The following is a 25,406-nucleotide window of genomic DNA, read 5'->3' as shown; positions in this document are numbered from 1 at the left end:
TAAACATAGTATTCAATGAGAATAAATAAGAGTGTAGATGAACACGATAATGAAAATTATGTGATAAAAATATAAAAAAACTAATTTAATAATAAAATTATCCTCTCATGAAATAAACATAGGATTTCATGAGAATAAATAAGAGTGTAGATAGACATGATAATTAGAATTATATGATAAAAATAAGAAAAAAAATAGAAAATTCAGATTTACATGAGTCACCAATGAAATATTATTCCATTTTCTGTGTAAACAAAGTTGGATGTTTTCTCTAATCTATTAAAGTGATATTGTTTATGTAGGCATACTAACCTTATGAAACGAAAGAAATATATTCTTCCCGGAAGTCAAACCGACGTCTTTAAGGCCCAGGAGTTGAAGAGAAACCAAAATATCTTTCCAGAAAGCAGAAATAAATTGTTAAAAACATATCTAAGCTCGTGGCTCCTCCACCATGTTTGTTTGCGTTTTGCTCAAATGTAGTGAGGCCGACGCATCAGGTCACATAAGTAGTGTGATTAATGGGGAAATGTGCCTTGCCAGTGTTTAAATGTGACATCACGGGGTTTGGTGATACATGTGACAAATGTATGTGAAAAATTACAATTGTGGTTTGTAAACGTATGGAGGAAATTGCGTTTGTTTAGGTAAGTGTCATTGGCGCCCAATATTTACTTGTATATTTATATGTTTTATGAAGGTAATATGGGATTAAATATGTATATATAGCTAGATTAGATAGGGTAGGATATGTGTGGTCTCTGTCATTCACAAGATTTAATTAATTTAGTCAATCGAAGGAGTTGATTGGTAAGCCCGAAAGCTAGGCCTAGGGATCAGTAGGATGCCTTGGTAGGTTACTGCCGTAACCAAATTGCCTTTTCTTACCTGTAGTAGGTCAGTTTAGCCTCCTGTAAGAGGCCTAAATAAGGGAACCACCTCAATTTTATCTTGTCGAGACAGTTTATATTCATAGGCTTGAAAATACTCGAATTTTAGCCTAAACCTACCACAGGACATGACTGTAACAATGTTACTGGCGTAGCCTACAGTAGCTTAGGTTAACGTAACTCCTGATTAATATAACTATATTAAACATTGAAAGAACATTTCAAAGATCCACCATTTAAATGATTTGGCAAGTAATAAAGATATCGCCTGTCCCAACAAGCTACCTTCTGTGTGTATGAAGTTTACTTGAAATTTTATGATTAATGAAAATGTAAATGTTTAACTGGGCTCCACAAGGCTCTAGAAGAATTGGAAGACCCAGACCTACATGGCTTAGGACTATAAAGCGCGAAGTAGGAGATGATGAATGGAGAAGTACTGAATTAGAAGCTCAAGAGAGAGACGACTGGCGAAATCTAACCGAGTTCGTTTGCGTCAATAGGCGTAGGAGATGGAGATGATGAATGAAAATGTAAATTATATTGCTTCTGATTGGTTTTGACATGATGGAGCCTTTGTATATTAGCGGCCAGTTCCTCAAACGAGCATAAAATATGGACATCAACTAGACTAAACTTTCCTCCTTGCCTAACCTACTAGTTGTTTCCTTACCTACCTATCAAACAGGGGCAACGCCCCCCTGCGACCCACCCCCCTCTTACACTGCTGTAATCTTAGTCACCCGTCATCATACATACAGATGGCCGCTATCATATGTACAATCCGACATGATTTTGATGTTATTCGACATTTAATTTCTATTGAAATTTTTTTATAACCTTACCTGTGCACCATTCTAAGAAAGTTTGTAGTTCAGGTCAGTTTAAGTTCGTGGGGATGCAGGACGAAGTCCTTTTTAGTGGTGATCGTAGTTAGTTTAATCAGAGTAAGCTACAAATACGGTAGTGTAAGGGGAGGTTGCAGGGGGCGTAGCCCCCTAGTAAATAAGTAGGTAAGGATACAGCTCCTAGGTTAGGTGGGAAACCTTAGGTTAGGTGTGTTCTTGTGTCTGTTTAACCTTGTGAAATACGATTTTACAATCTGCCACAATGAACTCCAAAGGCTCCATACCTGTGCACAGGTAAATATTTACGGGAATGGTCTTATTTACTAGTTACCCCAACCCTTTTTCCCATCAGAAATTTAGTGACCAAACCGTTTGACTGGGCAGGAACAAAATAGAGTGCGACATTCTTCCTCAGTTAGTTCTCTCTCTCTCGACCTTTTATTTTGATGTATTAACCTAACCTAATGTAGGAAGCCATATCCTATAGTTTAAAGGTTTAAAGGTCGCTCATGAATGGCAGAGGCAAGGGACAGGGACATTGCCCTAGCAAGCAGGACAATGCCCTAGAGATTGACCATATATTATATGATAAGCACCCAAGCTCCCTCTCCACCCAAGCTAGGATAAGGCAGGGCCAGGCAATGGCTGTTGATGACTCAGCAGATAGAACTTTAGGCTCCCCCAAACCCCCCAACCTTAGCTCACAAGGATGGTAAGGTTGGAGACACTAAAGGCACCAACGAGTGTGACCGGGACTCGAACCCCCGTTTGGCAAACACCAGGCAGAGACGTTCCCAATCAGGCCACAGCAACACCTGTGGGTGGTTTTTTGTTTTCCTCGCAGACCCTCCCTCAAGTATGATATAAATGTTTAATTAAGGCAAAGATTTGGATAAAGATCTCTTCGTTACTTTATTCTCCATAACTAACACAACCAAACCTGGCTTTATGCCCAGAGACATGAAGAGCCTGGCTTCCTAACAAGGTCTCCCTAATTATTAGGTATAAAGATTCGGGAAAGATCAATATGTTATTCTTTAATTTTTATCCAAATTCATGAACCATATATTCAGCTTGTTTATCTCCGTTCCTTTTCTCAATTATAATAATCGCGAATCATATGATTTTCCTACTTGTTATCTTGTGTTTTATCCATTTCTGACCACGAATATTGAGGCAAACTACCTATTCATGAATTTTTGTAGCCCCCCCCCCCATATAATAAAGAGCGAGGAATGGTCTTTGTTGTTACAGTACTTGGCTTGAAGCCTAAATTTTATAATCCTGTCCTGTATACAGTAATAACATCCTATACAGTATAATAAATAGTGCAGAATTGTCTTTGATGTTACAGTACTTGGCTTGAAATTTAGATTTTATAATCCTATCATATCCTATATAATAACAAATATGGGGAACCCAGCGGGGAGGGTTTTGGGTGGGGAAAGAAATACTCGAATAAACACGAGATAAGCGGTTGGAAAATATACAGTATAGTTTATGTAAGTGGAGTGAAGTCACGCTTCTGAAGAGAAATGGGGGGGATGGATGTTGTAAAATAACACCTGGGAACTTGAGCATAGGTATTTGGAAACTCTTAGTTTAGTTCTAAAACCAATAATTATGTCATACAAACAATGAACAGCTGCCAAAAGTGAATGGAAACAACACATGTGCTGTAACCCACATTCAATCTACCAAAAGTATACAATGAAATTGTATTTACATTTTAGTCAAGCAATGCGCAAATTATAATGCCTCGGCCCCATTAGTGAGTCATATAGGTAAAAATGCCAAGATATCCAGCATTTGTCCATGTCTTATAGAAAATTCCAGTTTTGCTAGAAATTAAAGTACATATATTAAGTGTAGTGAAATTAGTTGAATAAAAATTTTTAAGGAGGTGAATGTCAAATTTGTTGGAATCACATAAAAATTTCTTAGAAAACTGTATACCATATCACATTGGAGATGGCATTTCTTGAGTAGCTTGAGCTAATTGCCAATTGTTCCTATATTTATACAAAACTTTCTTTATTATTATTTTTTATTATTACTGTACTAGCTAATCTACAACCCTAGTAAGAAAAGCAGGATGCTATAAGCCCAAGGGCTCCAACAGGGAAAAATAACCCAGTGAGGAAATGAAACAATGAAATAAATAAACCACGAGAAGTAATGAACAATTGAAATATTTCAAGAACAGTAACAACATTAAATTAAATTTGTTCCGTAACTGAAATACAAACCACGCTATTTACATGGGGTATTACTTTCGGCGTAGCTGAAATGACGAGCCATTAGATTTTTAATGAGGGTTAACTACCCTCTCAATAGTTAGCGAGCGGGTAGGGGAGGGGTAGCTAGCTACCCCTCCCCCCTCACACACTGGTGAACTGATTCACTTCACTTTTGGCTCGGGTGATGATCAGACCTGTCTGTCTCACCCTCGCATTTTTGACAGCCTTAATTTGTTTGCTTTTTCTTACAGCTTGTGTGCTTGGAAGTTGGCCTCCATCCATCATGCGGAAGTGCCTTGGACTTCCCGACCGCCCTTGTGGAACGTTCATGTCGGCGGTCGAGACCGACCCTCACTCCTTATGTCCATACTGCCGAGGTCAACGGTGTGAAAGGGATAAAACTTGTAGCGAGTGCTGGGAGTGGTTTTCCCGGCGACGTAAGAAGAAGTCTAAGCGTGACCTTTCTCCTTCAAGGGCTGCCTTGAAGAAGGAAGGTTCCAAAGACACTTCTACCGTTGCCCGAACCTCCTCCGAAGCTCCCACTCGATCGGTCTCTCGCGAGGGGCCGTCGAGTGGTAGCGTAGGCCTTTCTGTTGTTGACCAACCTCGGGGTTCGGGAGAGGGAGTTGCCTCCCTAAGCGAGGCAGCTCCTCCACCTCTGGGGGAGGATTTTGATGTTGATGATTGTGTCTAACAATGATCTTTTGCAGCTTTGGGCTTCCTTGGGGCTTAAGGGCTCGCCCTCCAGGGAAGCCCTGTTTGACCTGATCCAGTTGGTTGCATCTGTCAAACAGTCGCCGGTAATAGCAGAGGTAGATCCCCTGTCTATTGTCGACGTTGTTGTGGCAGAGGCTTCCGACGGGTCGGGCCAATCCCCTGCTGTTGTTGCGGATGTTGCTGAAGGCTCAGTTCCCCCCTCCGAACATCCTTCGAGGGAGGAGCTGAGTCCAACGGTCTCTCCTGCGGGTGATTCCCCCCCCCCCCCCCCCCCGGGGGAGTTCACTGACGGAAACTCCTCTTCGGAGGACCGACGATGGTGTTGCTGCCCCTCGAGGTCGTCTTCGCTGTAAGGCTTGTCCTCCTCTTCGCCGTAGAGGCCTTCCTTCCTCTTACAAGGGGTTTAGGAGGTGCCTCTTTGGTTCTTCACCTTCGACGTCCCCCGCAGAGGAGCCTCCTCGACCTGAGCAGACCGTTACAGCCGCATCGCTAGACCTCTCAGCTGATCGTTCGCGATCTCTGATGCCTGCCATACCTGCTAGCCTTCTTTCTCCGTTTGCGGACGCAGATGCGCTGTGGGCGCCTACGCACCCCGTTTTCCAACGGGCACCGGTCCCTTCGGGGCATAAGGGCTTTTCTCCCATTGAGACTAAGTCCCTTAAGCGCCATGTGTTACCTGCACGCCCACGTTCTCCTGCACGCTCGCGCGCTGTAGCGCGCAAGCGCTCTCCTGCTGTGGACCCTTCAGACTCTTCGCGCCCCACATCTTCTCGCTGTAGATCTCCTGCCCGCCAGTGCTCACCTGCGCGCTTCTACGCGTCGGCGCTCTCCTGCTCGTCAGGGATCTCCTGTGCGCCAGCTCTCACCTGCTCGCCAGCGCACATCTGCGCGCCCTGTTCCTGCTGCGCGCCCACGTACTCCTGAGCGCCCACGATCACCTGCTCGCCAGCGCACATCTGCGTGCCCTGGTCCTGATGCGCGCCCACGATCTCCGGATCTGGGTGCAGGCAAGGATGCTGTTCCTTTGTCCCCCTGCCGTCGATCTCATACGCGCCCGCAGACCCCGCCCATGCGCCAGCCTTTGCCTGTGCGCCATCGCGCGCACTCTCCTGTGCGCTCTCCTAGACCTGGTCGAGTCTCTGCGCGCCCACGAGAAGTCTCCGGTGCAAGCCCGCGAGCGTTCGCCTTTACGTGCAACTTCACCTTCTGGTCCTGCAGCCCAAATGATAGCTCCCGACCACGCCACTACGCGTCAGCGATCTCCAACGCGCCAGCGATCTACCATGCGCCCGCGCGATCCTTCACCTGCGCGCAAGCGCTCTCCAACGCGCCCATGCGCCCTCACATCGGATCGCCGAAGGTCTCCTGCGTGCCCACGCGCTAACTCGCCTGTGCGCAGCCGATCGCCTTCTTGGCCTACGCGCCATCGCTCCCCTGCACGCCGTCGTTCTCCCGGCCGCCAGCGCTCTCCCTTACAACCGCGCGCACCCTCACCTTCGCGCTCACTCGCCTGTGCGCCCATGCGTCCACTCGCCAGCGTGCCCACGCGCTCTCTCGCCCGCGCGCACCCGCGCTTTCATCCGCGCATTCGCGCCAACGTTCGCCCGCGCGCGAACCCGCGATTTTACCATTGCGCGAGTGCCAGCGCGACCGCGATTCCCGCCGGGTTTCGCAGCACAGGCAACCTTTCGAGTCCTCGGGAGCAGCGCGTACTTCCTGATCATCGTCGTCACGATCTCCACCCCGTAAGCGCAGAGCAGCGCACTTGCAGGAGGAGGAAGATTCTTCAGAGAGGTCTAGGTAACACTCTTCTTCTTTTCAGGCAGGCCCTGTGGTATCCACTCCTAAAGATCGCCCGATCCCCTTACCTCCAGCGGGAGTCGCTGACACCGAGTCTGTCAGCCGTCAGCCTTGGTTCGGGTCTCTGATCAAAGCGGTTGTCCAGGCTGTTAAGCCGGCCCTTGCTGATCTAGGCCTCAAACCAATGGCAGCCTCGTCCCGGCTGAAGAGAAGGAGAGGAGTGGACTTTGTGGTGACTTCTCCTAGGGTCAAACTGGCTCCTAAGAAGTCCGTCAGGAAGGCCCCTTCCCCCCCTCAGATGTTTTCTCCTTCCCCTGTGGACGAAGCCTTTCCGTCCTCAGGAGAGTCCAGCGAGGTGGGACATTCTCCCACGGCACCAATGGGAGGAACCCCACCTCGAGTAGGAGAATCGTCTCGTGTGGGAGCAGCAAGGAGCCCTCAGACTTCTTTACTGGAGTCCTGTATCTCTCCTAGGAGGGAGCCCAAGGACTCGAAGACCGTCCCTAAGTCTTCATCCCGAATTCGACCAGAGCCAGCAAGACCCCAGGAGAACGTCCGCGTGTCCCCCCAAGTAGAGCAGCTGGGGACAGGAGACTTTGCTGCCAGTCCACAAGGAGGAGAGCTGCATGAGTCGGAGCATGCCTTCTGGCAGGTCCTGAGTCTGATGAGGCAACTCAACAGGTACGAGGACCCAGAGACCGCCCCTCGCGAAGGCAAGGATACGGTTCTGGACCAAGTCTACGGCACTCAAAAACCTCCGAAGGCCAGTGCGGCTCTGCCCTGGTCCCAGGGGGTTAAGAGCGCCAGAGACAAGGTTGAGAGCCAGCTCTCTGATCTCTCCTCCTCCAGCCGTTTCCCTGCCGGTAACAAACTCCTCCCACCTCCTCGCGTGCAGCAAAGGAGGTACTTCGAGATCATGGGGAGTCTTGTTTAGCTCTTCCTCTCCACTATTCTGTGGAAGAGCTCTCCAGGGGAATTTCTCTTGAGAAACTCTCTGCCCGGCAGGTGACATTCTCGGCTACAGAGATTTTGAGCCAGGAGAAGGTCGCAAAGTGTACCATTCAGGCCACTTCGTGGCTGGATGTCTGGCTGGGGTCTCTGGGCATCCTGTTGCGATCCGAGGACTTGTCCAAGGAGAGCACCAGGAAGGCCATGGAGACTTTTCTCCTCTCGGGCACGCGCACCATCGAGTTTCTGGCTCACCAAGTTTCGAACTTGTGGGCAAACTCGATCTTGAAGCGTCGTGATGCGGTGACCGAGAGGTTCCATGCGAAGGTCCCAGCCGTGGATGTCTGCAAGCTCAGACACACTTCCATCCTTGGAAAGAGCCTGTTTGAGCCCAAGGATGTGGAACGGACAGCTGAGAGGTGGAGGAAGTCGAATCACGATTCTCTCCTCCAAAGGGCTCTTACAGCCAGACCCTACAAGCTTCCAGCACCTCAACAACAACAGCCTCGTCAGTCTAGGACATCGAAACCGGCTCCGGTAGCAAAGGCAAAGGTGTCCAAACAGCAGCCCTTTCCCATCAAGGACAGGAAGGGTGGGAAGTCCTCCAGGGGAGGCAAGAATCCTAGAGGGAGCGGCCGAGGCCGCAAATGCTAGGATTGGCAATCCTCCTGCGTGTCCACCAGTGGGGGGATGCCTGCAGAGTTGCGCGTTCAGGTTGCAGCAACTCGGGGCCGATTCCTGGACGATCTCTGTGATCAACCAAGGATATCGCGTCCCGTTCACGACATCTCTTCCTCCCCTGACAGCGAATCCAGTGTCGTTGAGCTCCTATGCCATAGGATCGGCAAAGGGGCTAGCCCTTCGGGCAGAAGTCGAGACCATGCTCAAGAAGGATGCTCTCCAAGAGGTCGTCGACGGCTCCCCAGGTATCTTCAGTCGACTCTTTCTTGTAAAGAAGGCGTCTGGAGGCTGGAGACCCGTCATCGACCTCTCGGCACTGAACAAGTTTGTCAAACAAACTCCGTTCAGCATGGAGACAGCAGAGACGGTCAGACTTGCAGTGAGACCGCAAGACTTCATGTGCACATTGGATCTAGAGGACGCGTACTTCCAGATCCCAATCCATCCGTCTTCCAGGAAGTACTTGAGATTCAGCCTAGACAACAAGATCTACCAGTTCAAGGTGCTGTGTTTCGGTCTCTCCATAGCACCGCAGTTATTCACCAGAGTGTTCACCCTGATATCTTCTTGGGCACACAGGATCGGCTTCTGTCTCCTTCGCTATCTGGACGACTGACTGATCCTGGCATACAGTGAACCCTCGCTACTTCGCGGTTCGACCATCGCGGATTCACCACTTCGCGGATTTTTTCCATAACCCATATATATACAGTAATATATATATATATATGTATGCATGTATTTATGTATATATGTAGGTATGTATATGTGTATACATATATATATATATATATATATATATATATATATATATATATATATATATATATATATATATATATATATATATATATATATATATATATATATATATATATATATATATATATATACACACACACACACACACACACACACACATATATATATATATATATATATATATATATATATATATATATATATATATATATCTAAAGTAGGAAGATGTGATGTAGTTCTAAGGGAAAAGTATGGGAAATATGTCTGGGTAATAAGCAAAGCTCTACCTCCAGTTTGTTTCTTCATTATGATCAGAGATAAATGTAAACAAAACATTGGTTGCCATTTTTTATCGTGCTTTTTAGCGTGTTTAGGAAATCCATGATATAAAATCACCTTTAATATTTGTGCCTGTTTTAGTTTAGGGTACTGTAGTACATGCATTAAGTGTTCTGTACATTAAAGGGTAGTTTGTTAACAGAACTACGTACAAGGGAAGGTTTTAAAAGTCTGAATATACATGTTGAATAAATAGGTAAATATGGTGTCACTACTTCGCGGATTTTCACCTATCGCGGCCGCGACTGGAACCTATCTACCGCGATAAACGAGGGTTCACTGTACTCGGAATCGACCCTTCTTCGACACCGAGACAAGCTTCTGGGACTTTGCCAAGATTTAGGGATCATGGTAAATCTCGAGAAGTCTTCTCTGCTTCCATCTCAACGACTGGTATATCTAGGCATGATATTGGACACCAATCTCCACAAAGCGTTTCCATCAGACGACAGGATAGCAAGGCTGAGGAGGGTCGCAGCGCCTTTCCTCAGACGGGAAGAGCTTGCAGCCCAATCTTGGTTACGTCTTCTAGGTCACCTGTCCTCCCTGGCCCGTCTGGTTCCAAACGGCCGCCTCAGGATGAGATCCCTGTAATGGCGGCTCAAGTCCCGGTGGAATCAAGGCCATGATTCCCCGTACTTTCTGGTCCCCATAGGGCCTGCGGAACGGACGGACCTGCAGTGGTGGTTGACCGACGGAAACCTTCAAAAGGGAGTGGATCTTCTCGTCCTCCCCCTGGATTTGATGCTGTTCTCGGATGCGTCAAAAGAAGGGTGGGGGCCCACGTTCTGAACCACAGGATCTCAGGCCGGTGGTCAGAATCAGAAAAGTACCTCCACATCAATCTGCTAGAGATGAAGGCCGTATTTCTGGCCCTTCAACAGTTCCAACAGACCTTGGCGGGTCACTCTGTGGTGGTGATGAGCGACAACACCACAGTAGTGGCTTATATCAACAAGCAGGGAGGTACCTTTTCACAACAGCTATCCCATCTTGCAGAAGAGATTCTGAGATGGGTCGAAGTATACTCGATACCACTATCAGCTCGCTTCATTCCGGGCAAAAGGAATGTGCTCGCCGACAGTCTGAGCAGAGCATCGCAGATAGTGAGTACCGAGTGGTCTTTGGATCCTCTAGTAGCCAACAAAGTCCTGACTTTGTGGGGTTCCCCGACAGTGGACTTGTTCGCGACAGCCTTGAATTTCAAGCTGCCGCTGTATTGCTCCGCAGTCCCGGACCCCAAGGCACTCTGACAAGATGCCTTCCAACAACGGTGGGACAACATCGACGTGTACGCCTTCCCACCGTTCTGTCTGATGAGAAGGGTGCTCAACAAGACCAGACTATCGGTCAACCTGTCGATGACCTTGATAGCTCCGCTAAGGCATCATGCAGAGTGGTTCCCGGACCTTCTGCAGCTCCTGACGGAACTCCCGAGAGAACTCCCTCCACGACACGAGCTACTCAAGCAACCACACTGCAACATCTTTCACAAAGCCGTAGCTTCGGCTTCACGCCTGGAGACTATCCAGCATCTCCTCACAGAGAGAGGCTTTTCGCAACAAGTTGCGGAGAGGATGTCTCGACACCTGCGAAAGTCATCTGCAGGGGTCTACCAGGCGAAGTGGAGTCTTCTGTGGTTGGTGTCGTGGGAGCGGTATCTCTCCCCTCGATGCCACTATACCAGCAATAGCGGAGTTTCTTGTATATTTCCGGGAGGAAATGCGCCTTTCGGTCTCGGCGGTGAAAGGCTATCGCTCAGCCTTAAGCCTGGCCTTCAGGCTGAAAGGATTGGACATTTCTTCCTCGCTGGAACTTTCCTTGCTCTTACGAAGCTACGAACTTACCTGCCCTCAGTCGGAAGTGAGACCTCCTCCATGGAACGTGGTTCGGGTTCTCAGGGCTCTTAAGAGACCTCCGTTCGAACCATTACGCCAGGCTTCTGATCGTCACCTGACTTGGAAGACAGTGTTCCTGCTCGCTCTAGCTTCTGCCAAGCGTGTCAATGAACTTCATGGTCTCTCGTACGACGTCGCCCATTCAAGGGGATGGGGGAGGTAACGTTCAGGTTCGTCCCTGAGTTTGTTGCCAAGACTCAAAACCCTGGGGTTCTGGCCCCACGGTTCGACTCATTCAGGATTTTGAGTCTTCGTTCTGTAAAAGATGACCCAGACCATCTCCTACTATGCCCAGTAAGGAGTTTGAGGCTTTATCTTAAAAGAACAGCTGCAGTCCGTCCTCGCGTGCAAGCCCTGTTTGTGAGCACGGGAAGGACGAAGAGGAGGGTCACCAAGAATACCATTTCAGCTTGGATTCGAAGGGTCATCCATCATTCCCTGAATCCAGACCCTCCTCCGTCACGTCGCCCTAGAGCGCATGATGTCAGAGGCATCGCAACGTCCCTGGCATTCAAGAGAAACCTCTCTGTGACGCAGGTGCTACAAGCTGGGGTCTGGAAGCGTCAAACGACCTTCACAGCCCACTACCTGCAGGACGTGACCCACAGGAGCCTCGATACGTTCTCTATCGGCCCTGTGTTGGCTGCACAACAGCTGGTCTAGCCTCAGGCTCCTTAATGGACAGGTAGCAGAAGGTTGAGGGCATTGTTACCTGGTTTTAGACTGCATGAATGAAAAAGTATGTCTGGCCCTTACTCTTTTCTTTATCCTCCCCTCTCTTAAGGAAAGCAGCATCCTGGGTTCTCTGCATAGCCTACCTCAAACCACTGCAGGTAAACCATGCTTCCTTGTTCTCCTAGTTTTTAAATATTAAACTTAGCCGGTGAATATATAAATAGCTGACGTCTCCGACGGCCCGACAGATTCCAAAAAACTCGCGAGCGATCGCCATGAAGGTTGCGGGTGTGCCCACCAGCGCCGACTATCGGCCAGATACCGCATATACTTCTCAACCAAACCAGTTCTTCTCTGTCGGTGTCACCGACAACATTGGGTCCGCTCGCTCTAGACCTCGAGTTTTCTACCGAATTGGTGAAGTTCTTTGTTTTGGTTTTATTGGCTTTCGCTGTGTTGGTTTGTTCCTTCAATAAAACTCTTGAAACCCTTTTTTGTTTTTTGTTGATGAACTTGGCTTTCCTTTGGATTTTCTCTGGATTTTCATAATGGCTGACCCTTCTCCTGTATATATCACAAATGTGCGAAAGATTGTAACAAACGTCTTCCGAAAGCTTCTATCGACCCTCATACTGTTTGTGCTAATTGCTGGGGTAAATCCTGCCAATTAGAAGATCGGTGTGAGGAGTGTGTGGTTTTATCGGAGTTCGAGTGGTTAGAGTATGAAAAATATACTCGGAAACTCGAAAGAAATAGGGTGAGGAGAAGCTCGTCTAGATCTTTAGAATTTTCCTCCTCCCATGCCCCTGAACCTAATCCTTCCCCTGTAGTGGTAGTTTCTGAACCCCCTATTGGCACTCATGAACCTTCAATGCGCGATATGTTTTTAGCTATTCAAGCGTTGGGTGAGAAGGTTGAAACCTTAGCCTCGGACAGGAACCAGCTTATGTCCGATGTTAAGCTGTTAAAGAGTCAAAGTGGAAAGTCAAAGTGGTAAAGTGGAAAGTGCGCAAAATGTGTTTAGTGTTGCGACCGAGGGTTCGTCTGTTCGTGCTTGTCGCTCCCCTAGTCCGAGACCTCTTTCAGGCTCCCCTGCACCAGGGAGAAGGAATGTCGTAGGACTTAAGGGAGTGAGAGGTGTAAACCGACGTACAGACGTTCCCTCTTTGGTATCAGACGTTTCTCATCAAGAACGTCCTTACCATAAGACGGGGGAGACTAAGTTCTCCTCGTCTTCCGACGATTTGCCGCATAAGAAACCTTGGCGTAAGGTTTCTAGACCCTTAAAGCGAAATCAGTCCCTTCAGGACAGGTCCAGCGTCCTGGCTGTAGCCATTGGGGCAGCTCTGACCATTTTCAGTCATCGGATGGCTGTTCGCCTGTTAAGCGAAAGCGTGACACGGAGTCCGAGGGTCTCGTTCGGTGCGATGATTTGCATGCACAGACGTTGCCGACGTCACGGCCCGTTCCGACTTCCGTTGACCCGAAGTGGAGTGTCCTACAGGACATGCAGTTGAAACTTTCATCTTTAATGGAGGTTTATGAGCATGAACAGGTTCGTAAAGATCCTTTGCTTGCGGTTCGCCAGTCCGACAAGCGTGACTCTGGTCTTCAACCGCCTAAGTGAGTTTTGTCTCGTCATTATGATGTTAGCGCTAACGTTATCGGTGCTGTTAAACGCGACTCTGATCGTGTTCCTCGTCATTCACGTCAGTTACGTGACGTGGAACCCCTTTTGCCGCAGACTCAAGGTGACGTTCAGCAACTGTTGCCGCAGTCTCGAAGTGACGTTCGTCGGCCGACTCCGTTGCCCCGACGTGACGTTGAACGTCAGTCACCGCAGTCGGGTGTTATTTTTCAAACCCAAACCCTGCAGTCAATGCAGTCCCGACGTGATGTCGAACGTCAGTCGACACAGTCTGTTGTTGTTTGTCAGTCTCAAGACTTTCAGTCTTTGCAGCCTCGGCGTGACGTCGTTACCTCAGCTGTTGCTGCGGCTCCGTCGCATGTTGACATAGCCTGTCAAGCGTTGCCTCCTCGGCATGTCTCTCCGTATCGCGAGACTTTGCCGTTGTCGGATGAAGTTCCTTCGGATGAGGAAGTCGTTGATCCCCTTCCAGCTGATGTTCCTTTGGGGACTCTTTTGGATGGAGAGGAGCCTAGGGTTGCTCAGCCCTCCCTTGATTTTAAGAAGATCATGCTTATTTTTAAGGACCTGTTTCCTGATCATTTTGTTTCTGCTGCTCCTCGTTCGCCTCCATCTGAGTTCACGCTGGGCCTAGCTTCTTCGACTCCGTCGTTCACGAAGTTAGTGCTCTCTCGCTCTTCTAAGAGAGCTTTGCGTTTGTTGGGCGACTAGTTAATGACCAGGAGGAATTTGGGGAAGTCCGCTTTTGCTTTTCCTCCTTTCAAATTGGCTTCTCGTGCGAGCGTCTGGTATGACACGGGAGAAGTTCTCGGCTTGGGGGTGCCTGCCTCTGCCCAGGGAGACTTCTCAAGCCTCGTAGACTCTCCTCGTCGTCTGGCCATGAGACGCTCGAAAGTTTGCTGGTCCTCTTCAGATCTAGATCATCTCCTCAAAGGAATTTATCGTGCTTTTGAGGTTTTCAATTTTTTGGATTGGTCTCTGGGAGCCTTGAGTATGAAGGTCTCGTCAGCAGACCGTGATGTCTCTGTTCAGATTATGTCGTGCATGGACAAGGCTATTAGAGATGGCTCTAATGAACTTGCTGCTACTTTCACAGCAGGGGTTCTTAAGAAGAGAGAGACTCTTTGTTCTTTTCTGTCTGCAGGTGTCACTCCTTGTCAAAGGTCAGAACTTCTCTTTGCGCCATTGTCTTCTGCCTTGTTCCCGCAGCAGCTTATTAGAGATATTGCAGCGTCTCTTGTACAGAAGGACACTCATGATTTGATGGCCACGTCTGCTCGTAAGGCTGTACCTTCATCCTCTTATGTCAACAGACCTAAATTTGAAACTCCAGCGACAAGGTTTATCCCGCCTTTTCGTGGCAGAGCTCCCAGTAAGGGAGGCTCTCGTGCCGATAGTAAGCGGGGCAAGAAGAGAGGATCTAAATCCTCCCGTGGCAGAGTCTGACTGCCCACGTCCTCAGACAGCAGTAGGTGCCAGATTGACCAACTTCTGGCAGGCCTGGGAGAAGAGGGGTGCAGACCGGGAGTCTGTTTTGTTGCTGAAGGAGGGTTACAAAATCCCTTTTGTACGAAGACCTCCTCTAGTAAAAGATCCGATAGACCTCTCTCCCAGGTATCGAGAGGAGACGAAGAGACAGGCATTACATCTTCAGGTGTCTCTGTTGTTAGAGAAGGGGGCGGTGGTGAAAGTCTCGGACCTTCAATCCCCAGGTTTTTACAACCGTCTCTTCCTGGTTCCAAAGAACACAGGAGGTTGGAGGCCAGTGCTCTCAACGTATTTGTTGTAAAAACAAAGTTTACGATGGAGACCACCAAATCCGTTTTGGCAGCAGTCAGAGAGGGCGACTGGATGGTCTCTCTCGACTTGCAGGATGCGTACTTCCACATTCCGATACATCCAGACTCTCAACCTTATCTGAGGTTTGTGTACAGGAATGTGGTGTATCAGTTCCGAGCACTGTGCTTCGGCCTCGGCCCTGCTCCTCTTGTTTTTACGAGGCTCATGAGAAATGTAGCAAAGTTCCTACATTTGTCGGGGATCAGAGCCTCCCTGTACTTGGACGACTGGTTACTCAGAGCGTCGTCCCGTCATCGCTGTCTGCAGGACCTACAGTGGACTTTGGATCTTGCGAAGGAGTTGGGCCTCTTGGTGAACATGGAGAAGTCACAGCTGACTCCCTCCCAAACGATTCTCTATTTGGGGATGGAGATACAGAGTCTAGCTTTTCGGGCTTTTCCGTCTGCCAACAGGATCGAGCAGGCTTTGCTCAAAGTCCGTCTCGTGCTAGAGAAAAACCGTTGCTCTGTGAGAAGCTGGATGAGCCTCCTAGGGACGCTTTCATCCCTGGAACAGTTTATCTCTCTAGGGAGACTTCACCTACGCCCTCTCCAGTTCCACCTAGACTCCCATTAGAACAAGGAGAAAACTTTGGAGGCGGTCTCGATTCCGATTTCCGATCCAGTCAAGACTTGCTTGGCCTGGTGGGACAGCAATATAAGACTTCGAGAAGGTCTGTCTCTGGCAGTCAAGAACCCAAACCATGTGTTATTTTCAGACGCATCGGATTTGGGTTGGGGGGCGACTCTGGACAGTCTGGAATGCTCGGGTCTTTGGGCCGCAGACCAGAGGAGCCTTCACATCAACTGCAAGGAGCTGTTAGCAGTCCATTTAGCACTGAGGAGTTTCGAGAGTCTGCTTCGAAACAAGGTGGTAGAAGTGAATGCAGACAATACCACGGCCTTGGCTTACATCTCGAAGCAAGGACGCACTCACTCCCACGCTCTTTTCGTCATCGCAAGGGACCTCCTCATTTGGTCAAAAGATCGAAACATCTCGCTTTTGACGAGGTTCGTCCAAGGGAAGTTGAACGTCTTGGCGGACTGTCTTAGTCGAAGAGGTCAGGTGATTCCTACGGAGTGGACGCTCCACAAGGATGTGTGCAAGAGTCTTTGGATGACTTGGGGTCAACCCACCATCGATCTCTTTGCGACCTCGCTGACAAAAAGGCTCCCGACTTATTGCTCTCCAGTCCCAGATCCAGAGGCGGCCCACATAGATGCCTTTCTGTTGGACTGGTCTCACCTGGACGTTTACGCCTTTCCACCTTTCAAGATCCGCAACAAGGTGTTGCAGAAGTTCGCCTCTCACGAAGGGACCAGGTTGACGTTGGTTGTTCCCCTCTGGCCCGCGAGAGAGTGGTTCACAGAGGTACTTCTATGGCTGGTAGACGTTCCAAGGAGTCTGCCTTTGCGGATGGATCTCTTACGACAGCCTCACGTAAAGAGACTTCATCAAAGCCTCCCCGCGCTTCGTCTGACTGCCTTCAGACTATCGAAAGACTCTCAAGAGCTCGAGGATTTTCGAAGGAGGCAGCTAGAGCGATCGCGAGGGCTAGAAGATCCTCTACCATCAAGATCTACCAGTCGAAGTGGGAGGTATTTAGAGATTGGTGCAAGTCCTCCTCTATTTCCTCCTCCAGTACCTCTGTAGCGCAGATTGCGGATTTTCTGCTATATCTGAGAAACGGTCGCTCCCTCTCTGCATCCACCATTAAAGGCTATAGAAGCATGTTAGCTTCTGTTTTCAGGCATAGAGGCTTGGATCTTTCGAATAACAAAGATCTCCAAGACCTCCTTAAGTCTTTCGAGACCTCTAAGGAGCGTCGTATTTCAACTCCTGCTTGGAACTTGGACGTGGTCCTACAGTTCCTAATGTCAGACAGGTTTGAGCCTTTAAATTCAGCCTCCCTGAAGGATCTTACCCTCAAGACACTTTTTTTGGTGAGCTTGGCTTCGGCTAAAAGGGTCAGTGAGATCCATGCTTTTAGTAAGAACATCGGCTTCTCAACAAATAAAGCAATATGTTCTCTTCAACTTGGTTTTCTGGCCAAGAATGAACTTTCGTCTCGTCCTTGGCCTAAATCTTTTGAAATACCTAGTCTTTCTGAGATCGTAGGTAATGAAGTTGAAAGAGTGCTGTGCCCCGTTAGAGCTCTTAAGTTTTACTTATCTAGAACTAAACCGATACGAGGTTGTTCAGAGGCTTTATGGTGCTCCGTTAAAAAGCCCTCTTTGCCCATGTCTAAGAATGCGTTATCTTACTTTATTAGACTTTTAATCCGGGAGGCACATTCTCATTTAAGTGAGAAGGATCGTAGTTTGCTTAAGGTCAAGGCTCACGAAGTTAGAGCGATAGCGACTTCGGTGGCATTTAAGCAAAATAGATCCCTTCAAAGTATTATGGACGCGACCTTTTGGAGGAGCAAGTCGGTGTTCGCTTCATTTTACTTGAAAGACGTCCAGACTCTTTATGAGGACTGCTACACACTGGGTCCATTCGTTGCAGCGAGTGCAGTAGTGGGTGAAGGCTCTACCACTACATTCCCTTAATCCCAATATCCTTTTAATCTTCTCTTGAAATTTTTAATCTTGTTTTGGGTTGTACGGAAGACTAAGAAGTCTTTCGCAATCTTTTTGATTTGGCGGGTGGTCAAAATGTTGTTTCTTGAGAGCGCCCAGATTAAGGGTATTGATGAGGTCCTGTTATAGGGGTGTTCGCCCTGGATATAGCAGCTCCTGGGAGCCTTTCAGCATCCTGAGAGGATGGCTGGGCTTCGTGAGGAAAGCGGACTAATGAGGCAGAGTAATCATCAGAGTCAGCTTCCTTACCAGGTACCTATACTTAAGTTTGTTTTTATGAAATATTTGTCAAAAACTCTTGAGCATATACGCCTTTATTGTTATAATACTGGTCTCTACCCACCACCATGGGTGTGAATCAGCTATTTATATATTCACCGGCTAAGTTTAATATTTAAAAATGATATTTTCATTATAAAATAAATTTTTTAATATACTTACCCGGTGAATATATAATATTAAAGGCCCTCCCTTCCTCCCCGATAGAGACCCTACGGACTGAGAAGAACTGGTTTGGTTAAGAAGTATATGCGGTATTTGGCCGATAGTCGGCGCTGGTGGGCACACCCGCAACCTTCATGGCGATCGCTCGCGAGTTTTTTGGAATCTGTCGGTCCGTCGGAGACGTCAGCTATTTATATATTCACCGGGTAAGTATATTCAAAAATTTATTTTATAATGAAAATATCATATTAGTTTAATACTGTCGCGTCCCTCATACCCTGACGAGGTGGTATTGGGAACGTCCTAACCTAGATTTCCATCTAAAGGACTTCAGGTCAATTTCCTAGGACGAGTCACACTTCTTTCCTTCACACACAAGCTTATGTAGGCCGCACGTTCCTTGCGGAGCAAGGAATTTGCGAGGTGCAGGGACTCTTTTCCTCGAGTGCTGCTCACTTAGATTCTGAGTCCCCGGGCAAAGCCAAAGCCAGTAAGGCTGGGACTTTCCACCCTACCTAAGGGTTAAGTCATTCCATGTGAATAGCGTGGTTTGTATTTCGGTTACGGAACAAATGACAAATTCGGAAATAATTTGTATTTTTAAATATTAAACTTAGCCGGTGAATATATAATAGCTGACGTCTCCGACAGCTCGACAGAATCCAAAAACTCGCGAGCGATCGCCATGAAGGTAGCGGGTGTGCCCACCAGCGCCGACTATCGGCAAGATACCGCATATACATGTAAACAGCTCCAGTTCTTCTCTGTCGGTTTCATCGACAAGTCGATTCCACTCGCTATTATGACCTCGAGTTTTCTACCGAATTGGTGAAGTACTTGGTTTTGGTTTTATTGCTTTCGCCGTGTTGGATTATTCAATACTATCCTCAAAAGAAATGCTTTTGAAAGGAGAGTAAAAGTGTTTTGCCCTTGCTCTTTTATCTCTGGTTTTTTCCATAGAGTAAAGATGGCCGACCCTTCCCTTAGTGTACGGAAGTGTGTTTTAGGCTTTTAGCAATTATCTTATCACGTTATAAATGGTTGTTGTTAATTATAGATTTTCCTCTATATATTTTATATCTCACCCGCCTTTATTAGGCCTCTTCGATTAGCTTTCCATTTATACTAAACATCAAGATAAATTTTATGTTTTGTTTATATGCGGCCTTACCTATTCCTCCCCTAGTCCGAGAGTAATCGGTCCTAACTTGGAAACCGAAGTTAAACAACGTTGAGCCCATTCAACTTTTATTTTCGTTAAGTTTAAATCATTTGCTCTGTAAGAGTTATGAAATGAATATTTTTTAGTAGATATTTTATGAAAGATTTTCTTTGAATAGTCTTCGTGCTGTTTCAAAGATGAACTAACGTTTGGTTTATTTATGCTACGCAGTTTGCGCTCTATTGTTACGATAGAGAAAGAGAGAATCACGGTTTCACTTTGCAGAAAGAGTAAATCGATTTTGACGTTTTGTTCATTCTTCTTTCAAACTGAAGTGTTTTAAATACTAATTTAAAGGAACTTGTTAATTTTCAATTTCTTAGTCCTTTCAGTTTTATCCTTTGGTCAAATAACCTGTTTATTGACGAAGGGTGAGTAGGCATTTCTCTTCTGTGTGAAATCAAGAGAGAGAGAGAGAGAGAGAGAGAGAGAGAGGAAGAGAGAACGATCCGATCTTTATTCTCGTCCCAAGTAAGGAGTTTGGGAGCGAGTAACGTTGTTCTCGATTCAGTTTTTTACTCTCGTCCCAAGTCTCTGTACGGGGAGAAAGGATAAAACTTTTTTAGTTTTTATTCTCGTCCCAAGGCACTGTACGGTGAGAGATTGAAAACGTAGTCTTTAATGAACTAGTGTTTAGTCTCCTCCCCAGTCACTGATCCTTTTTATCTTTATATATTTCCATTTTATTCGATATATATGTTTACTGATTTTTGCTTGTACTAATGTGCTTACATTATACGACTCATTTCGCAATTATAACCTTTTGATGTAAGGGAGAATTGCATGCTTCAGGTAGAAATCAGTTTTATTCATGCCTAATGTGAAATTATTGAAAAATACGATATCAGTGAAGTGCAAAAACAGAAAATCGTAGTGATAAAGTGATAATTGCGTAAAGTGTTTTTTAGTGTTGCGACCGAGGGTTCGTCTGTTCGTGCTTGTCGTTCACCTAGTCCGAGACCTCTTTCAGGCTCCCATGCTCCAGGGAGAAGTAATGTCGTAGGACTTATGGGGACGAGAGGCTTTAACTAACGAACAGACGTTCCCTCTATGGTATCGGGCGTGTCTCGCAAGATCGCCCCTACCATAAGACGAGCGAGGCTGTTTTCTCCTCGTCATCCGAAGGCTTCTCGCAAAAGAAACCTTGGAGCAAAGTTTCTAGACCCTTAAAGCAGAAGTCAGTCCCTTCAGGACAGGTCCAGCGTCCTGGCTGTAGCCATGGGGACAGCTCTGACCCTGTGCAGTCGTCGGAAGACGGTTCGCCTATTAAACGCAAGCGTAACACGGGGTCCGAGGGTCGCGGTAAAGGCAATGTTTTGCCAACACAGACGTTACCGTCGTCTCGGCCCGTTCCGACTCCCGTTGATCCTAAATGGGTTGTCTTGCAGGACATGCAGACTAAGCTTGCCTCCCTTATGGGGAAGTATGACGTTGAGCAGGTTCACGATGAACCTTCGCTTTCGAGTCGCCGTTACGCTAAACGAGACTCTGGCCGTCAGCCGCCCAAACGAGCATTTACTCGTCCTTTTGACGTTATGAAACGTGATGTCGGTAGTTTGTCACGTCAGTCACGTGACTTGGATCCTCACTCGCTGCAGTCCCGTGTTGACTTTCAGCCGCTGCCGCAGCCTCGTGTTGACGTTCAGCCGCTACCGCAGTCTCGTGTTGACGTTCAGGACGTTCGCCAACCAGCTCAGTTGCCTTGTTTTGACGTTGAGCGTCAAGCACCGCAGTCAAGAGTTGTTTTAACTGCTCAATCTAGGCAGTCAAGGCAGTCTCGACTTGACGTCGAGCGTCCTCCCGCTCCTGTTGTTGTTGCTGGTCAGTCCTTTAAGCAGTTACATGACGTAGCATCCTTGACTGCTACTGATGCTCCTTTGCGTGTGGACTCTGCTTGTCAAGCATTGCCACCACGGCAGGTCTCTCCCTTGCTTGAGACTCGGCAATTGTCGGACGAGGTTCCTTCAGATGAGGAAGTTGCTGATCCCCCTCCTACTGATATTCCCTTGGGGACTTTGTCAGACGGAGAGGAGCCTAAAGCTGCTCAGCCCTCTATGCACTTTAAATAAATCATGCTGATTTTTAAGGATCTTTGTCCGGACCATTTTGTAACTGCTGCTCTTCGTTCGCCTAAACGTCAGAGTTTACACTAGGCCTAGCTACTTCGAAACCGTTGTTTTCTAAGCTAGTGCTCTCTCGCTCTTCTAAGAGAGCTTTACGTTTGCTAGGCGACTGGTTGATCACCAGGAGGAGTTTGGGGGAGGCAGCCTTTGCTTTCCCTCCTTTTAAACTGGCTTATAGAGCGAGCGTCTGGTATGACATGGGAGAAGTTCTTGGCTTGGGAGTTCCTGCCTCTGCCCAGAGAGACTTCTCAAGCCTCATAGACTCTCCCCGGTGCCTGGCCATGAGACGCTCCAAGATTTTATGGTCGGCTTCAGAGCTAGACCATCTCCTGTTAGGAGTTTTTCGAGCGTTTGAAGTTTTGCTGTACAATTATGTCATGCATGAACAAGGCTATCAGGGATGGCTCCAATCATCTGACAGCCACGTTCTCTGCAGGAACAAGACTATCAGGGATGGCTCCAATGATCTGGCAGCCACGTTCACTGCAGGAGTACTTAAGATGTAAGTGCGCTCAATGTGTTCATTGTCAAGACAAACTTCACGATGAAGACTACCAAAGCTGTCTTGACAGCATTAAGGGAAGGCGACTGGATGGTCTCTCTCGACCTTCAGGATGCATACTTCCACATCCCGATTCATCCAAACTTTCAACTACATCTGAGGTTTGTGGACGGGAAAGTAATGTACCACTGTCGAGCATTGTACTCCGACCTCATTCCTGCTCCTCTTGTTTTTACAAGGCCCTTGCAAAATGTAGCAAGCTTTCTACATTTTTTGAGGATTCAGAGCCTCCATTTATTTTGACGACTGGCTAATCAGGGCGTCGTCATTATATCGCTGTCTGGAGAGCCTCTAATGGACATTAGACCTAACCAAGGAGCTAGGTCTCATAGTGAACGTAGAGAAGTCGTAACTTACAGTACCCCATCCCAGACTATTCTTTTTTTGGGAATGGAGATACATTGTCTGATTTTTCGGCCCTTTTCGTCTCCCGCAAGAATGGAACAAGCTCTGTTAAAAGTCCTTCACTAGCAAGAGAAAAACAGTTGCTCTGTAAGAGTTTGAACTAGCCTCGTGGGAACTCTTTCATCGCTGGAGTAGTTTATCTCTCTGGGGAGACTCAACCTATGCCCTTTCCGATTTCACCTAAAACATTGGAACAAGGAGAAGGGCTTAGTGAGTATCTCTTTCCCAATCTCCAACTCAGTCTAGACAGGTCTGACTTGGTGGGACAGCAACATCAGACTTCGAGAAGGTCTTTCTCTTGCGATCAAGAACCCAAACCATGTGTTGTTTTCAGATGCATTGGATTTGGGTTAGGGAGCTCAACTGGACAGTCTGGAAGGCTCGGGTCTTTGATCCACGGATAAGAAGGAACTCCATTTAAGGGAGTAACATCTCTCCTTTGGCGAGATTTGCGCAAGGAAATGAATGTCTTGGCGGACGGCCTCAGCAGAAGAGGACAAGTCATCTCCATGGAGTGGACGTTGCATAAGACTGTGTGCGAGAAGCTATGGATGACATGGGGTCAACCCACCATAGATCTTTTTGCGACTCTCTCTGACAAAGAGGCTCTCGACTTACTGTTTTCCAGTTCCAGATCCAGAGGCAGCCCACATAGACGCTTTCCTGCTGGACTGGTCTCACCTGGACGTTTATGCCTTTCCACCTTTCAAGATCCTAGACAAGGTGCTGCAGAAGTTCACCTCTCACGAAGGGACCAGGTTGACATTGGTTGCTCCACTCTGGCCCGCGAGAGAGTGGTTCACAGAGGTACTTCAATGGCTGGTAGACGTTCCAAGGAGTCTACCTTTAAGGATGGATCTCTTACGGCAGCCCCACGTAAGGAGTCTTCATCAAAGCCTCCCCGCGCTTCGTCTGACTGCCTTCAGACTATCGAAAGACTCTCAAGAGCTCGAGGATTTTCGAAGGAGGCAGCCAGAGCGATTGCGAGAGCTAGGAGAGCATCTACCATCAAGGTCTACCAGTCGAAGTGGGAAGTCTTTAGAGACTGGTGCAAGTCATCATCCATTTCCTCTTCCAGTACCTCTGTAGCCCAAATTGCAGACTTTCTCCTACATCTGAGAAATGTTTGCTCCCTCTCAGCGCCCACTATTAAGGGCTACAGGAGCATGTTGGCATCTGTGTTCAGACATAGAGGCTTAGATCTGTCCAATAATAAAGATCTCCAAGATCTCCTTAAGTCCTTCGAGACCTCTAAGGAGCGTCTTATGGCAACTCCTGGATGGAACTTAGACGTGGTCCTAAGGTTCCTAATGTCCGACAGGTTTGAGCCATTACATTCAGCCTCCCTGAAGGATCTCACCCTCAAGACGCTTTTCTTAGTGTGCTTGGCTTCGGCTAAAAGGGTCAGTGAGATCCATGCCTTCAGTAGGAACATCGGCTTTTCTACAGATAAAGCCACATGTTCACTTCAGCTTGGTTTTCTTGGCCAAAAATGAACTGCCTTCTCGTCCTTGGCCTAAGTCATTTGATATACCTTGCCTGTCAGAGATCGTAGGCAACGAGCTTGAAAGAGTGCTGTGTCCAGTTAGAGCTCTGAAGTTTTATTTAGCTCGGACTAAATCCTTACGAGGTGGATCTGAGGCCTTGTGGTGCTCAGTTAAGAAGCCTTCATTGCCTATGTCAAAGAATGCTTTGTCATATTTTATTAGATTTTTAATCCGAGAGGCTCATTTTCACTTGAGTGAAAAAGATCGTTGCTTGCTTAAGGTTAAGACGCACGAAGTAAGAGCTATAGCAACTTCCGTGGCCTTTAAGCAAAACAGATCTCTGCGAAGTATTATGGACGCGACCTTTTGGAGAAGCAAGTCGGTATTCGCGTCATTTTACTTAAAAGATGTCCAGACTCTTTATGAGGACTGCTACACACTGGGTCCATTCGTTGCAGCGAGTGCAGTAGTGGGTAAGGGTTCTACCACTACATTCCCTTAATTCCAATATCCTTTTAATCTTCTCTTGAAATGTTTTTAATTGGGTTGTACGGAAGGCTAAGAAGCCTTTCGCATCCTTTTTGATTTGGCGGGTGGTCAAATGTCATTTCTTGAGAGCGCCCAGATTAAGGGTTTTGATGAGGTCCTGTTGTATGGGTTGTCGCCCTAGATACTTCAGCTCCTGGGAGTCTTTCAGCATCCTAAGAGGATGGCTGGGCTTCGTGAGGAAAGCGGACTAACAAGGCAGAGTAATCGTTAGAGTCAGCTTCCTTACCAGGTACCTATATTTATTTGGGTTTTGTTATGATATAACTGTCAAAAACTCTAAGCATATACGCCGTAAACTGTATTAATACTGGTCTCTACCCACCACCATGGGTGTGAATCAGCTATTATATATTCACCGGCTAAGTTTAATATTTAGAAATGATATTTTGATTATAAAATAAATTTGTTCCGTAACCGAAATACAAACCACGCTATTTACAAAGGGTTATTACTTTTAGCGTAGCTGAAATGGCGAGCCATTAGAATTTAACGAGGGTGTATTACCCCCGCGCTAGTTAGCGGGGGGGTAGGGGAGTGGTAGCTAGCTACCCCTCCTCCCCCTCACACACAGGTGAATACTCACTTTCACTTTTGGCTCGGACTGTGACAGACGTCTCTGTCTTGGTCCTCGCTTGGCAGCCATTGTCTGTTTTGTCTTTACTTAATCGCTTACTTTTCTTTTACTCAATATATATGTAAACATGTTTTCATGTTTGTATATATATTTGAGTATAGAAATAAGTAAGT

At 47.3% G+C, this 25,406-nt stretch overlaps 1 protein-coding gene across 1 annotated transcript in view; it reads left to right on the top strand.

The window, feature by feature from the left end:
• The first annotated feature begins 284 nt into the window (after positions 1–284).
• Positions 285–25,406, top strand: part of LOC137633188 (uncharacterized) — an 88,106-nt gene continuing 62,984 nt past the window's right edge. Inside the window, exon 1 of the mRNA XM_068365344.1 lies at positions 285–647. The gene's annotated coding sequence lies outside the window, so the exon portion shown is untranslated. The remainder of the gene's footprint in view (positions 648–25,406) is intronic.

Source organism: Palaemon carinicauda, chromosome 42 (assembly GCF_036898095.1).
Source record: "Palaemon carinicauda isolate YSFRI2023 chromosome 42, ASM3689809v2, whole genome shotgun sequence".
Lineage (NCBI taxonomy): Eukaryota > Metazoa > Arthropoda > Malacostraca > Decapoda > Palaemonidae > Palaemon > Palaemon carinicauda.
Note: the sequence above shows the minus strand (reverse complement) of the source record. Positions and strands in the feature narration are given on the sequence as shown.